The sequence below is a fragment of the Lissotriton helveticus genome, chromosome 1_2, assembly GCF_964261635.1.
Source record: "Lissotriton helveticus chromosome 1_2, aLisHel1.1, whole genome shotgun sequence".
NCBI lineage: Eukaryota > Metazoa > Chordata > Amphibia > Caudata > Salamandridae > Lissotriton > Lissotriton helveticus.
In genome coordinates this window covers 156,101,027-156,118,472 of record NC_136058.1, presented here as the reverse complement: position 1 = coordinate 156,118,472, position 17,446 = coordinate 156,101,027, and the positions used below count along the sequence as shown (strand labels likewise).

Sequence of the window (17,446 nt, the reverse complement as noted above, 5' to 3'; positions counted from 1 at the left end):
CACGAAACGTGTCGGATGGACTTTTAATTCACTGTGCGGCATGACGCCGCTTTGCCTGTCTTCGCCCATCAATTAAAAGCCTTATGAACATTTACCTGTCGAGGGCCTCTCACTACAGGCAAACTTTTGTTGTTTGATGTGATGCGGCACCGCCTGAGCCGCGAGAGGAGCCCCACTGTGCCTCGGTGCAGTCCTGTCAAAGCGTCAACGGGCGTTTTGACATCAGGAGCGGGTAAGAGCTGATGGAAGATGCTAACGGCTTGTAAAGCGACGGATTTGCTCCGACAAACCCACTTGGGCAAGTTACTTTCAGAAAAGTGAAATGCTCGGCGACTCACTGTAGTTCTTACTAACGGCACCACAAAGACCAACAGGCCACGCGGGTGGCCACCCCCACTACGGGCGGGGGAAGGATATAATGAAGGTGGAGCTGTAACAACGCCGTAAGCATGGAACTGATGGAAAGCCCATATCCCAAGAAGAAGTGCCTCTCAGACACGAAACGCGTCGGATGGACTTTTAATTCACTGTGCGGCATGACGCCGCTTTGCCTGTCTTCGCCCATCAATTAAAAGCTTTATGAACATCATTTACCTGTCGAGGGCCTCTTAATACAGGCAAACTTTTGTTGTTTGATATATATATATATATATTACCTACTGGCGATAGCCAGTAGGTATATATAGTTAGGATTGTTTTCCATAGGGAAATCGCAACATTCTATTGGAAATAACTTTGGCGCCGGTTGAGGAATCTTCCTGAAATTTTCCTTAACTTTGCCTCGCGGCGCTCTGGTCCTTCCCTGAAAGTTTGGGGGGATTCGTCAAGCGGGGGCCGAGATAAAAGGGGGGTCCCAAAACGTGTTTTCCCCATGTTAATTTCCATAGGGCGGTTGGACTCACTTTTAGCCCGAACGGCTGAATGGTTTTCCACCAAACTTGGCAAAATTGTAGGGACTGGTAGCCCGATGTGCCTTTGCTATGTCTCAAGATATGTGCTCCAGTGGTTTTTACGAAAATTACCTTTGAAAAAATATATATTGGGCTACATTGGGCTATATATATGTTAGAGCCCAAATGTAGCCCAATGTAGCCTAAAGATGGCCACCAGAGACAAAAAAAACCAAATGTAGCCCAAATATCAGTCAGATGTAGCCCAACTATAGCCCAATGACAGAATGTCCCAGAGTGTTCTAAAGAACAACTAGAGCGCTAACAGTCGTACTTGTGACAAAAGTATGGCACACCTGAAGTCATCTTGATTGGAATAAAGTGTTAACACTTAAAACATTTAATTTGCAAAGGAACAAAATGAGGGGGTTCATTTTGCCATAGAAATTATGATTAGTGCTGAAGAAAGAAAAATTAGGGCACATTTTGAGTGATTTCTCAAATCCTCTTATATTTCATTAAAAATATTCTGATATGCAGTCCCCCAAGATGGCCACCAGAGACAAAAGAGCCTGTGCTTAAAAACTCTGTTAGCAAAGCAGGCATTTGAGATTTAAAAAACGTTTTAATATATAAAAACGTTATCCGCTAATAGAATTAGCATTTAAAAAACCTTGCGAATTCAATGAAAAAACCATAGGTTCCAGGCCTTATATAGTTAGGAATTCGCATTTAAAAAACCTTGCGAATTTACTGAAAAAAACATAGGTTTCAGGCCTTATATAGTTAGGAATTAGCATTAAAAAAAACCTTTGAAATTCACTGAAAAAACCATAGGTTTCAGGCCTTATATAGTAAGGAATTAGCATTTAAAAAAACTTGCAAATTCACTGAAAAAAACATAGGTTTCAGGCCTTATATAGTTAGGAATTAGCATTTAAAAAACCTTTGAAATTCACTGAAAAAACCATAGGTTTCAGGCCTTATATAGTTAGGAATTAGCTTTTAAAAAACCTTTGAAATTCACTCAAAAAACTATAAGTTTTAGTGGTGTTATAGTTAGCTGGACATTTTACTCACACAAAACCATTGAAATTGCTCCTATATAGTTAGTTGTACTAACTATATTTCGCGCACCCGCAATTCACTGCTGATGATGTCACATATTAGATCATTCATAACATGGTCAGTGACATCACTGATGACATCTCAAATGACATCACTGATGACATCACTGATGACATCATCCACGTGACAATCACATACACCTTTTCATACACTATTACAATTTATCATCACTCTTTGTAAAATACAGAGTATCATATTTAAATCCATTGTCACAGCAATACAAGTATCTAAAAATCCACTCAGTGATTCATAGATGTATGCACACATCTAATTACTTACCTATGGATACACTCATACATGCTGTCAATGAACAATAGAACACTATAAAAAATACTTATACATCTATATCGACATTAAACAACAGCACGCATCCTATTCACATATGAAGTCATCCTACTCACTTATGCAAACAATGGATCATACTTACATATTTACTTAGCAAAACACTTATACAAACACCACTTCTATTCATTTAGATAGTAAGTCATACTTAGTGAATTATAAAATCATTATTACAAGTATACAGTTATCCATACAGTCACTCACACAATCATTGTGTCTTATGTATACTTATTTATATACAACAACTGACACATACACTGCCTTTTATTTTTCTAGTTTGTTGGACCTGTACAATTGAAAAATATATTTGCTCATCACCACACCCATAAAGATATTCACTCACCCAAACACCTGTTAGAACATGTAGTTTTAACTTCATATATCTACTGAATCAACTATTCACACATCTTTGGACAGTCACACACCCCCCACCGAACCACACACACTTTCACACTCCCATACAAATACTCAGTTAACTAATCAATAACTAATATAGACTTTCACATAGCTAGTAACCAACTGTAGAATCAGTTTACACAACAACTGACAAAGTGATACAGATATTCACACAGTTTAGTCACTATCCACTATATTTAGTGAGACATTATAAATTGGTCAAGTAAACAGTCAATTACACTGCTACTAAATCCTCCATCCAAATATTTATTTATATATATCCACTTATTCTTCAATGCAAATTGCATTATATATAATGCATATTTAAATAACGAAGCAAACCACATTCACTGGATGATGTCATCAGTGATGTCATTTGAGATGTCATCAGTGATGTCACTGACCATGTCATGAATGATCTAATATGTGACATCATCAGCAGTGGATTGCGGGTGCGCGAAATATAGTTAGTACAACTAACTATATAGGAGCAATTTCAATGGTTTTGTATGAGTAAAATGTCCAGCTAACTATAACACCACTAAAACTTATAGTTTTTTGAGTGAATTTCAAAGGTTTTTTAAAAGCTAATTCCTAACTATATAACTCCTGAAACCTATGGTTTTTTCAGTGAATTTCAAAGGTTTTTTAAATGCTAATTCCTAACTATATAAGGCCTGAAACCTATGGTTTTTTCAGTGAATATATATATATATGCCTATCCTTTTATAAGGGGAGGGAGTACGGGGACCCCCTCCTTAAACCAATAGTGGTCCCAGGATCCCCATACCCAGGGTCTTACATGGGTACCTGATGCCCACTCAGAGCGCCCGCAGAATACTATGCTGGGGTCCGCAGGTGGAGCCCCAGGGCCCCCCAGCCTACCAACTTCCTACCCGGACTCGTGCATCAGGAGCCGCCTTTGCTTCCGCCAGAAGGTAGCAGTTGCTTTTGTATGCTGGCATAGGTGAAGCAGGTGAATCAGGGTATCCCTATCCCTAGTTTCCACAGAAAAAAACGTTTTTTGACTTGCCTATATCTTTGGCGTAGTTTAATGAATCCTTAAGAAATTTTCCCTTAAAGCGTCAAGTTGGGTCTTGTTGTGCATGGAACATTTTGGGGTGATCGGTCAAGCGGGGACTGAGAATAAAGGAGGCATGAAAAATAAAGTGTTTCCCATTTTAATTCCCATAGGAATTTTGAACATGACTACAGCCCGAACAGAATTACACCAAATTTGGTAGAACGCCAGCTCTTGGTCCAGAAAGAGTGTTTTTTATGTTCTGAAGTAAATTCATTCAGTAGTTTTAGAATTATTTAAAGAAAACCAAATCTGCATATATAGGGACGTGGATCCTCTGGGGATCCGACATTCCCCATTCTGATATATGGTTGACTGCCAATACCTCAACCAGGAAGTGTTGGCAGCCATCTTGGGACTGGGCTTCAGCCAAGTCTCCCCCAAAAGTTTTTTAAAAAAAAAAAAAGAAAAGGAGACAGGGTAGGAATATCCTGACCCCCTCCCCCCCCCCCCAGCCCTGGGACCCTGTCAGGGCAAAAAATCCTTTTTTTCCGGTGTGAGTGATCATGTGGGTCAGTGAATGGTTGTGTGAGTGACTGTATTAGTGAGTGAGATGTTGTGTGAGGGGGTGAGTCGCTGAATGGGTTAATGAATGGGTATGTGAGTGGTTGTGTAGGTGTGTGAGTGGACCTAAGAGAGGTTGTATGGGGTGTGAGTGGTCATAAGCAGTGCATTGCTGGGGCGTAAGTTTTAGTCAGCTTAGGTAACTATAACTGCTGAATTGGGGTTGTACGAGTATAATCTGAGCCTAACTATAATGTCCCTGTAACCTTTGTTTTTTTCAGATATATATATATATATATATATATATATATATATATATATATATAACAATTTGATGGAGGTAATTTTCGGGTTCAGGGTGGGTAGTGGTAAAGGGAGGTTGGGGTAAATATAGGGTTTCGGGGTGGGCAGTGGTAAAGGGAGGTATTCGTGAACTTAGCATTTAGGGATGGGTAAAGGTAAGAAGTGGTAATGTTTTTGGGGAGAGCAGTGGTAATAATAATACAGCCCTTTATAGAGCGCGAACAGCTACCTCCAAGGAGGTGTCCCAGCGCTATAGCAACAGGTGACCACGAAATCCTGAACGGTCCGGATCCCAGGAGATTAAGTTAGGTTAAAAAGCCATGTTTTTGCTGCTTTTCTGAATTGCGATTCACAGCCAATCTGGCGCAAGGCATTAGGCAGGGAATTCCATACCATGGACGCCCCAAACATGAAAGATCTGCCACCTAACCAAGCTTTCTTTACTCAGAGGGTGCAAAGCAGATTCTGAGAATTAGACCTCAGTGACCGAGTCTGTTATACACACCTAATTTCTGCTTCAGATAGCTGCCCGAAAAGCTAAGGTTAAGGCCTTAAATTTGATTCTATTGGCTACCGGTAACCAATGTAGTTCTTTGATGTGCAGAGAGATATGCTGTCGAAATGGGACACGTCTGATTAATCTTGCAGCCGCATTTTGAACCATTTGTAATTTCTTAACAAGGTAAGCCGGTAGACCCAGATAGAGGCCGTTCGCGTAGTCCAGGCATGAGGTGACTGTGGCATGGACTACTACCCGGCAACAGTTCCCCAGCAGTAGGTGTATAAACTTTTGCAGGTTTCTCAACCTGCCAAAACAGGCAACTGTCACTTGATGAATTTGGGTCCAAAAGGATAGATCAGTCTTCCACTTTACTCCCAGATTTTTGGCGCTGCCAGCCGGAACGGGTGGGGAGCCCATTTCCTCCGGCCACCAGAGGTCTTCCTTAAAGGGCTGGTCTTTGCCAAAAAACAACACTTCCGTTTTGTCGGTATTCAACTTAAGTTTGTTGTTATTCATCAAGTGAGCAATGTCTTTCAGACAGCTCTTAAAATTCCTGAAAGAATCTTCTGAATGATCATTAAAGGGAAATACCAACTGGGTGTCGTCAGCGTAGGAAATCGCTTTCATGCCCCAGTTGGCTATCAGAGAAAATAAAGGGGCTAAATATATGTTGAACAGCAATGGGCTTAAGGCCGGCCCCTGTGGTACCCCGCACCATAGGGGTTTACGGTCAGACTGATACAGTTGTAGAGCCACCCTTTGTGTGCGCTTAAAAAGAAATGACTTCAGCCAAGTCAGGGCTGTACCCTCAACCCCAATGTCCAGAAGACGTTGAGCCAAAATTGAGGGGTCTACCGTATCAAATGCCGCTGAAAGATCCAGGAGCGCCAGCATAGCTGATGCCCCTGAATCCAGCGCCATTCTTACTGAGTCCACAACCTTTAATAGCTCTGTCTCTGTACTGAAACCAGCACGGAAGCCGGATTGGGTGTTGTGCAGGATGCTGTGGCTCTCGATGAAGTTGGCCAATTGTCGCTGCACTACCTTTTCTAGCATTTTGCTGGTGCTGGCAGCAGGGAAATGGGCCTCTATTTGCTCAATTCCTCTGAATCAATATTGGGTTTCTTCTTAAGGGGAAGGAGAGTGGCGTGTTTCCATAGGTCAGGGAAGATACCGGAGGAAAGGGACAAGTTGCATATTTTCTACAGCACATAAATGGAGGAATGTGCCAATTCCTTTCATAGTTAAGGAGGACACGGGTCCTCTGGGGGAACCAGACTTGCATCCCTGGATTGCTGCCAGTGCCTCCTCAATAGAGATAGGGGCGAATTCAGAAAAGAGAGGCATTGGTACCTTCCTTATCATCTTATCTGATTTGACTGTTTCAGTTGCTGCTGAAAATGAGCTGTACACGTTACAAATTTTATAATCAAAAAAGTCTGGAATTCTCTCACACAGTGCCACAGAGGGCTGGGCGCCAATCACCAGTTCACGAGGTTTAAGGAAGGAATTGACCACCTTGAAGATTACTCTGCCAGGTTTGTAGGTGATATCAATACACTTGGCTATATAATTTCTCCTAGCCACCCTCGTCAGTTTGTGCATTTCTTTCAAGAATTTATTGTATAGCGTTTTGGCAGTAGTATCATAGTTCACCCTCCATAAGCGCTCTAGGCATTTACACCTACTTTTCATTGTCCTGAGCGCCTCTGAGAACCATGGGGCTGAGGGTGATTTCCTCATAGATTTGGTGACTCTGGCTGGGGAAGTGGATTCTACTACGTTGGCAATCCAATTATGTAAGGACTGAGTATCTGCATTAGGGTCCATGGATAAAAAAGGTTGGCTGGCCGCCAACACTGGGCCTAGAGAACTTTCAGGCAGATTGGGTTTTGCCAAGCTAAAGGAAAAAGGAATTAAGCAATGGTCGGACCAAGTCAGCTTGCTCGGTGCTTCCGTCTTCAAAGACGGTATGTTGGAAAATATCAGATCATGGGTATGCCCTGCTTTGTTGGTGGGAAGTTTAACATGTTGGGGCAAATTAGCACCATCAAGAGAGGAAACAACCTGCATAGCCTAAACACAGGTAGGGTCATTTACATGTAGATTGAAGTCTCCTAGTGCTGTAAAATTATAGAACAATAGGGATTTCTGCGCAATGTAATTACAAAAATCTAGGTGTATGTTTGGTAGGCAGTCTGGAGGTCTATATACCAACAGACCTGCAAAGGAGGTTGTCGGCTTAGTCTTGATGCAAACATTAAGGCCCTTAATCATGTCCATATTTGACAGTGTTGAGGAGACTATGTCACAGGAGTCCTTTAAAATAATCGCTACCCCCTCCTCCTCTTTTAGGTCCTTCCCTGTTCGCGCAGCATATTTTAAAACCTGGGGGAACAGCTAGTGCCACAGCTGCTAGGGTATCATTCTTTAGCCATGTTTCTGTCAAGAACATGACCTCATACACCTTTTCTGCCAATAGTAATGGGAAGTAAGGGTAATTTTAGGGTTTACGTTTGGGTAGTGGTAAAGGACGGGACGGGTAATTTTAGGTTTTAGGGGTGGGCAGTGGTGAAGGAAGGATAGGAGTAAATTAGAAAAATTGTGTTTACCCCAAAAGAAAATAGTTAAATGAAATAATAAATGTAGGGTTTTGAGATGGGTAGTGGTAAAGGAAAGGATGCATAATTTTTAGGTTTAGTCGCGGGAAATTAAAAAAAATATATTAGATTAAAATAAAATCTATCTATCTTAATTCAATATTTTTTTTCTTTTACTCCTGACCTCCTCTTACCACTACCCACCCCTAAACCCAAAAAGTGAATTGCTCGACCCTCCTGTTTTTAATCTTCTGATAGAGAGAAACCAGTAAAAAAAATGCGATCATTCACACACAATTTTAATATAGCTCTGTCAATTTAACTAAGGAACACTATAAATATCAACATGTGAGAGACACTCAGACCCAAACCAGAAGCCCATAAATGGCAGACTGTACAACCAATGAGCAGTAGTACAGTTGGATGTACCCAGCACTAGGTGCGGAAATCACTGACAAAGCATACCACACTAGGTAGGCATGGGTTCATCATCCTATGTGAGTATATTAATGTAAGTTACTTGCATCAAAGGTTTGGCTGTTTTTTACAAGAAAGTTTGTAAAGTTTGTGTCTGTTTATAGAGAACACATAATAGTTTTACCTCTTCTCATTTCCTCTTTAGGTCTGATTATGGGTGCCACAGTACTGGCGGGGTGGTAAATCTGCACACAAAAATATTGTTACCATACGTTAACACTGAATCAGTACTGTGAAAGTTAAACACAGCAGAATGGGGATTTACCATGTGGGACTAAACTTATTAGTCATAAAACCATTAGGAATTCTCAATGCTCTACTCTGTGCCAGTGGTAAAAGTATCCTGCAATCTTGGTGTGGGGTGGGGTAGAGGGAGACGTTTCTGGGTTGTAGGGTGGAAGGCGAAGTTAGGTTCAGGCAGGGGGAGCATTGTATGCTTTCCGTACCAGAAAAAAAACAAGCATTGGCAAAGTCAGTAGGTCTGGCACTAGCAGCAAAGCCAGTGGCTTTGTCAATGCTTGTTTTTTTTATAGTTCAATGTAACTCTGTCATTCCATTATGGCCGGAGAATTGAATTTAGAAGCAGGGCATCTACTTCTTGAAATGGTAAAGAATGATAAAGTATGGCAAAAGATTTTGGAGATGGCTGCATGTGTGTGCGCATGTATGCAGACGCCCCAGCTGCCATCTTGGAAATGTTTTTGTCATAGTTAGACCCTTCATATATATTTAGCCTTTGATTCTTCTGAGGCTAATAAACTGAAAGTTAAGAGTTGGGCAGTAATAAATAGCAGTTGTGGATGTCTGTGATTGCACGATTTAGCACACTAAAGCCAGATTATTGGCTTTGCTTGTGATACTTTCCAAAGTGAAGCTATACTACACATTGTGTCAGTATTTTAACACAACATGTGTATTTGTAAACCACGTTTCTACCTTGGGGCATCTTGGCACTTAGGAACAAATACTGGATTTTACCCAATGCAATCATACTCATTTTATTGCCCTCGGAGAGATGCCCTTAGAGGCTGAGGGTGCCTCTAAGGGTTCAAACCTGGGACTATGCGGTGAAACAGAAATTCCTGGTTTACATACATTGATCCACTGAGCCACCAAACCAGGTTTCCGATGTGCTTCACTTTGTTGCCTTAATTGTATTGAGTAGCGAAACTTAAATTGCAGCACTAAAACTAATAAACCAAACAAGAATAAAGAGAAACTGTAGCAAATTCATCTGTTCTGCATGGTCACCCCAGGTTTTTCACCTTTTTCTAGACTTTGGTTTTCCTTGCTTTAGGACGACTCTGCGCACTTTTCCTGTGCAAAACAGTACTACAGTGCCTGTGCTTCCCTTCTAAATCGTGTGTTGTGCATTGTAACTCCCTATTTTATCCTCTGTAAGTTCCCTAGAAGGTAATTATAAATAGTGTCTTAAGTGCAGCTATGGCATGGAAAGTTAAATATGCTTCAGTGTGTTTTTATAGGAATGAGCACCACTGTGCTCTGGCTAGGCTGCAGCTATAATGCACTCAAAGAAACATGACAGGAAACATGTATTTGCCAAGTAGTAAAAGCGCCTATTTTATATATTCCTACCACAATTATGCCTTTTAGTTCCATAAGCAGGGTGGTACTATGTACAAATTGCGCACACTCCATATTGAGGCTAATATGGCCTCACAGTGAAATCAAATCCAAAAGCTCTTTCTCTATGCAGACCATGCTAGACTTTTTAAGTCACCTCTGATTAGGAAAGGGCTAGAAAAATGCTTCAAAGTTATTTCCTTTTTAGGTTCTAAATCTGACCTACTGGTGAAGTCAGACTTCTGATATCTAAGCAGAAAAGTAACTTTATAAATGTATGCTTTAGGCTGTCTCAGCCAGTACTGGCTTAAAACCAAAGCTGGCACTTATCACACCTCCAGAGCTGTAATACACACCTTTGGCTGGGAGAGTAAACAGCCCTGGCTCAGAGGACAATGGCTTGTCTCTGGGCCTAGGAAACCGGTCATTAATTACTGACCACTTAGGGATTAGCTAACTGAGAGTGGAGAGGAAACAGTTGGCAGAGCAAAGGGAGTCTTAGCAATTCTCTTTTGACTTGGAGATACCAGGGAGAGCTTCTTCTATTCATCCCAAGGACCCTCATAGGCAGTCACGCTCCTGCCAGAGTAGGTGGGAAAACGAGTTTAGACAGGCCTGCCTGGTGGCAGCTGGGTTTCATCATCGTGAAACAAGGTCTCCTGGGCAATTGCCAGAAAAGAAAAGAAGTGTTCCAAACAGAAGTGAGACTGCAAGACAATTGTTAGGTTGGGCAGTGGAATTTCTCCAATCAGTGACTTGTGCACAGGATAAATCTGGCACCTCCACCACACCTCCTCATGGCATTACTGGGCCTGGGAAGATTCCGTCAGAAGGAGAAGGCCCTGCTTACTTCTGACTCCTGCCAAAGAAAAGACTCAAGGACCCCTGAATACTGCTGCTGGCACCTAGGGATTGGAACTGCTCAAGTGGTAGATCTCTATTTACCTGCTTCAGGGACAGAAATAGCAGAGGATTCCTGATGTCAAGAGGGCCCAGCTGACTAAAGAGGACTTGATCCTGCAGAGGCCCAGGCTGAAGAGATGCCTATGATTCATGCATTAGCACTTCAAATAGCTTTACTTTACAGGAAGGAGCATTACCTTCCTGTCGCAAGATGATTTTAAGCTTCACAACTGACAAAACTTGCAAGAGACTGCTTTGTGCTTTTCTTGAATTTCTATTTCAAAGACTTGATGTCAGATCTGTGAAAGCCAATTACCTGTCCAGGATTACTGGGGTATTTGGTCTGCCTGCTTTGGGATGACTCCCTGCTGGAGAAGACTGCTTCCGAAAATCAAGAGGAAGAGAAGCTGCAAAGGACCTGGAGCCAAAAAGAGGCACCGACCACTGTTAGCCGGAATAAAGAAGATTGGGTTTAGTAGAACCAGTCCTGAAGCAATGCACCAGAATTGTGCTTAGTTAACATTGTCTTTTCCTTTTATTTATTTTGTGCTTTTTCTGACATTTACTTCAAGATGGAAACCAATTAGAAACATGCCTTATTTTTCTTTACCTGGTCTGAGTTCTTCCAGCATAGTAGTATCAACCACCTCCATAATGTTGGAGTTGGGATCTTGATATCCTGGAGCCAGTGATACGGATCACATGTGAGCTTGATCCATTTCCAGATTCAACCTTGCCTCAAAGAAAATTACATTGTGGCTCGTCCTGCTTTATCACCAGATGCTTTGATCTTTCTCAAAATTCTTTGATGCATGTGTGCCACAACTTCAACTATTTTGCATTCAAACTGCAATCACCTGAAAATCCATTTCTTTGTAAATTTGAACCATCCACATCTGGATCTGATATACAGCTCTTAATGCATCATCTACTGGCTCAGGAGGTTTGGGTAAAAAAGAAATAGTCTCTCATGGAACTCAATGATAACCTACAGCTAAAGGTATCTCGGTGGGAATTTTCACTGTGACTTTTGATGAAAGGGATTCAACTCACAAGTACAAGTGGTCAGATTGGACAATGGAAACTAGTGAACTGGCAGAAAACTCCCATTTCAGTCAGTTTTGGGTGTACTGCAAGGCAATTCTTGTTGGTGGAAGTAGCTGCAACTCTGCATTCAGGAATCTGTTTTCATCTGTACTCATATGAAGAGGGAACAAAAAAGAGGATGGGAGGAATATCTACCTTTTTACCTCCCTATAAACGAGACCCCCACACAGTTATCTGAAGCAAAAGCTCCAGCAGTGGGATAGGTCATAAGGTTTTATCTTAGTAAGTGCTCCAGGGTCTTGAGTGGCACTTTCAAGAAGAAGAGTAAATGTGAAAAAGCCTCAAGTGGCGCTCTTAGAAATGGGGGTCTCTAGTTGGCAGAGGTAGGTATCTTTGTCCAAGTAGAGACCCATGTTTCTAGTCAGGGTAAGGGGAATACAGACTCTAGAGAACCCCTGCTCAGCCCCTTGGTATATTGACATGAGCAGACAGGCTTATTCCAAAGGCAATGTGTAAAGTATTTGTACTCAAAACACACAGAAATACTGTGATAACACCACAAATGGACACCACACTAGCTTAGAAAAATAAAGTATCTTTATCTAAACTCAACAAGACCAAAACAACAAAAATTGAACATACATATGTTATGTTATGTTATGTTATGTTATATTGATTTATAAAGCACACGTATACCGGGAGGTGTCTTGGCGCTATGGACAGCGGAGGTCTGCACTTACATCTAGTTCTGAATCAGCCAGGTTTCCAGGCCTTTCCTAAAGGAGGTGAGGGTGGTGGCGGTTCTAAGCTCAATTGGGAGAGAGTTCCAGAGCTTGGTGGTGAAGAAGTGGAAACTGCGGCCGCCCCATTGTAAGGTGCGGATTTTTGGCACCCGCAGAAGTTTAGTACCGGAGGAACGAAGATGTCTGGTAGGTTCGTACCAGGTGAACAGGTTCTGCAAAAAGACCGGGCCTTTTTGGCTCAAGGCTTTGTAGGCTAGAGAGAGAGCCTTGAATTTAATCCGTTGCTCCACCGGGAGCCAGTGCAGTTTACAAATTTCAGCAGTGATCGAGTTGTTCCTAGGGATGTTGGATAGTAGTCGTGCTGCAGAATTCTGTACACTTTGCAGTTTTTTCAAACATTGTTTCTGTACATTTCCCAGTAGTCCCTAACAGTAGTCAAGTTTTGACTGGATTAAGGATGTCACTACCGTTTTTTTTGTGTGGTAAGCGAGGATCTTCCTTACTTTTTTAATTAAAAAGTGACTGGCTGAAACCGTTGCATTTGTGTGTTGGATAAGGGAAAGTTTGTGATCCAACCACACCCCCAGATTCTTACCTTTTACCACCGGTTTTGGGGGCTCGCTCATCTCTGCTGGCCACCATAGGTTGCCCCAACTCAGTAGTAAACTGCCAAAGATCAAAATCTCTGTTTTATCATAGTTTAGTTTGAGGCAGTGCGTATAAATCTGTCGATTGATGGTACACATACAATTTTGAAATTGTAAGGTGGAGGGGCCTCATTTTTTAATGCTGTTACTACAATCTGCGTGTCGTCAGCGTAAGATGTAAGGCTGAAACCAAAGCTCTGAATTAGTGGGGCTAGCTCCGAAATATACACATTGAAGTGTGAAGGGCTCAGTGAAGAGCCCTACGGCACACCACAAGGAAGGGTGTAGGGGTCTGAAAGGAATGCGTCGACCGAAACCGTAAGCCTCCTATCTTTGAGAAAGGAGGAAAGCAGGGCCAATGCAGAACCCCCTACCCCTAATCTCTCGAGCAGGTCATGCAAGAGAGAGTGGTCAACCGTATCAAAGGCGGCTGACAGATCGAGGAGTATCAGTGCCGCTGTGCCGCCTCGATCCATCACCACCCTGATCTCTTCGGTGGCCTTGATAAGTGCTGTTTCGGTACTATGTTCGCGACGAAAGCCAAACTGTGCGGAATCCAGCAAGTCATTCTCAATAATAAATTGGGTCAGCCTGGAGTTCATCATTTTATCGATTATTTTAGCTGGTAGTGGTAGCCGGGCAATGGGTCAGTAATTATTGGGGCCTGAAGCATCCAGTGAGGGTTTTTTCAGCAGTGGTAGGATGGAAGTGTCTTTCCAAATGGAAGGAAAGGATCCAGAAATAAACATGGAGTTAAACATTTTTGTGAGACTTGGACTGACCAGGTCGGCAAAATCTTTAAGAAATTTAGGTGGACAGGGGTCAGTTGGAGACCCAGATTTAGAATCTTGAATAAGTTTGGCTACCGTATCTGAGGAGATCGGTGAGAATGTGATAAATGTGTTGGCTTCTCTTGTGGCATATTCCCTTGGGTAGGGAAGGGTGGAGTCCTGGAATTTTTTTTTTTTTTGTAAAATTTTTATTTGTAGTTTGAGAAAACAAGACAACACAAACAGGTTACCAAGGCACCATACAGAGCCCACAAGGGCGCAATAAAGCTTCACTAGGCATCATAAGCATAACGGAACCCAGAAGAATGTCTCAGGAGTCATTGATCAGGACCATGCGTCCATCTACATGTACGAGCGTTGGAAAAGTCAGGCAGGCACAGTCCTTCACTCCATAACTGCATAGGCTTCGGCCTTGTTAACGTGTACCTCAGTAAACCATGAACAAGAAACTCCCCCCCACCACCACCCCCCCCCCCCCCCCTCCCCCTCTGGCGGCGACTCCATTCATACCAACACTCATCCCATCGATAGTATTAAACTCGAAACAAGTGCAGGGACCGTATAGATGCCGGACACACAGCGGATGGCAGGCCTTTAGAGAGGAATGCGACTAGGGGACCCCACTGAAACTGGAAGTTTTTGAAATTGTCGAGGAAGATGTCCGCCATTCTCTCCATGCTGAGGAGTTTCCAAAGTCGAGCGTGCCACAATGATATTGCCGGAGCTTCCTTCTTTTTCCATGCAGCAGCCAGTGTAATCTTGGCAGCTCCAACACACAGCCACAAGATTTTCTTATCCGCTCGTGTCTGATGTTCAAGACCGGGATCGCGTAGACCCAGTAACACCGAGGCCATAGAATCCTCAATAGGATAGCGAAGGATGTCCCTGATGTGTGAGAGAATTTCCTCCCAATATGGTCGAATTACTGGGCAGTCCCACCAAATATGCTGGAAGTCCCCGAGGAGCCCACACCCCCTCCAACATCTATCGGAGGTATCCGGATAGAAGCGATGAAGCCTGGTAGGGCATAGGTACCATTGCATAAGGGTCTTAAGGTGGGCTTCCCTGAGATGGAGCGAGTGATTGAATGTTGTCAGATCTCGCCATAATGCCGACCACTCACTGTCGGAGATATCTCTCCCTATCATTTCTTCCCAATGCTCCATGTAGCGCGGCCTAGGCGATGCCGCTGATTTAAGCAAAAGCTGATATAAGAAAGAGATGACGCCTTTCATGGCCGACGTCCGCAGTATAAAGGCCTCGAAGGGCGACGGAGGTCTCGTAGCTGCTTCTAGCACCCCAGGCGACATAGCCCAATGGAGCAATTGTACATGGCGATATTGGTCAGACCGGGGGACCCCATAATCCCTCATGCAGTTAGCAAATGTGAGTGGATCCCGACCATGAAACAGATGGGTCAAAGCCCTGCAGCCACCCTCTCTCCAAACATCAAAGGCTCCCTCCCGAGACGCCGGGGGGAACGCCGGGTTAAAATGCACAGGCGTGAACGGTGATGGGAACGTAGTCCAGCGCTCATCCGTTGCTAGAGTATCCCACACCTTGAGCGTGGTACCCGTAGGCGTGCTAATATAGGCGTTCAGGGGCCGATCCTTCTTCGGTTTCCAAGCCAGGTCCCATATTGACCTGCCTGCCACACTCCGGTCCATGTGTAGCCAGTGTTTTTCAGACATTTGCTGCAACCACTCCACCAGTACCCTCAGTTGCGCCGCTTTATAATACAGCTGCAAGTCAGGCAGTCCCACTCCACCCTCGGCTTCGGCCGACGCAATACTGAAAAAGAAAAACGCACCCGACCCCCTTGCCACACAAATCGCAGAATCTGTGTCTTAAGACGCCGAAAGTAGTCACTGTCTAAAGGTATGGGCAAGGCCTGAAATAAATACAAGAATTTAGGAAGGAGAACCATCTTCACAGCCATGACAGGAACTTAGGTTTCCATCTCTCCAGCTCAGCTCGAAGTTTCGCTAGCACGGGTGGAAAGTTAGCTGAGAATAGTTTGCCCACAGTCTGAGTCAAATGGACCCCCAGATAGACAATGGAGGTATCGGCTTAAGCCAGAGGCGTCAGCGGACGCACGCGTTCTATCTCGGATCGCGATAGAGTAAGGTTCAAGATATATGATTTGCTATAGTTCACCTTGAAACCGGCTACCTCCTCATATCGCCGCAGGGTCTCTGCGATGCAAGGCAAAGAGCCCTCTGGATCCGCCACGGAGAAGAGAATATCGTCCGCGAAGAGCGTGATTTTATGCTGCTCTCCTGTGAACGGAATGCCCCGAATTCCCTCCTGCTCTCGTACCGCCACAGCCAAAGGTTCAATGCTGAGCGCGAACAGGAGAGGTGAAAGAGGGCAACCCTGTCGAGTGCCTCTAGAGTGCGGAAAAAACGCCGACATGTGACCATTCACAGTTACGCGGGACCGAGGGTTGGAAAAGTTAGCCCTCACCATGGTGATAAACCTCTCCGAGAAGCCGAAGGCTACCATCGTATGAAACAGGAAGCCCCAGTCCACACGATCGAAAGCCTTTTCGGCATCCAGCCCGACCAAGACCGCCGGTATGTGGAACTGGTTAGCTTTTTCTATTAGGTGTACCACCCTGCGGGTATTATCGTGGGTTTGACGCCCCTTGATAAATCCAGACTGGTCAGGCTGAATTATCGCCGGCATCAGATCTTGTAACCTATGTGCTAGGATCGGCGAGTACAGCTTGGCATCGATGTTGAGGAGTGCTATGGGGCGATAAGACGCACATTGGGTGGGGTCCTTCCCCGGCTTCGGCAAGACCGTAATCACCGCCTCCGCCAATGAGCCAGAGGAGGAACCAGAATCTGCCATTTCATTGAAGAGGGATACCAAAAAATCGCACACTTCAATGGCGTACGTTTTATAAAAAGCGGCAGTATAGCCGTCCGGCCCGGGTGACTTGTGTAGTTTTAACTGCTTGATAGCCTCTAGTACCTCTTCCCGGACAATCGGGCCCCCCAACAGCTCATTCCATTCCGCGGATATTTGGGGGAGGGGTAAGCGCCGCAGATACTCCTTCTGTGCATCTGCCTGTAACCTGTCCCCCGTGTAGAGGTCCGCATAAAAGCGTCCAAAGATGGCCGCCTTCGCCTCGTCCCTGTGCTGCTCCTCACCCGTAGCATCCCGAATACCCCCGATGTACTCACGTTCCCGCCTATCCCTCAACTGACGCGCCAGATGCCTCCCCACCTTGTTCCCACCAGAGTAGGATTGCCTTCCAAGCCTCAACAGCGTCAGTTCGGCCCTATTGTTGTAGTGGGCCCTCAATTTCCCCCGGACCGCGGTCAAGGGTCGGAGGGTCACCCTCGAGGGTTTGAGCTTATGCGCCCGCTCGAGGCTCGCCAGTTCGGATTCCAGTTCCTCTTGGTCCTTACGCCGTAACCTGTTGAGGTTAGCATTGAGACCCAGGCACGTGCCCCTGATAGACGCTTTAAAGGCGTCCCATGTATTGGATACCGAGGTG

General features: G+C 44.1%; 2 protein-coding genes across 4 annotated transcripts in view; both read right to left on the bottom strand.

Moving 5' to 3' along the window:
• The window catches only part of GLIS1 (GLIS family zinc finger 1), a 1,570,389-nt gene that overhangs the window by 609,127 nt on the left and 943,816 nt on the right, over positions 1–17,446 (bottom strand). The window lies entirely within an intron of this gene.
• The window catches only part of LOC144807804 (uncharacterized), a 242,504-nt gene that overhangs the window by 96,496 nt on the left and 128,562 nt on the right, over positions 1–17,446 (bottom strand). The gene's annotated exons all lie outside the window — the stretch shown is intronic.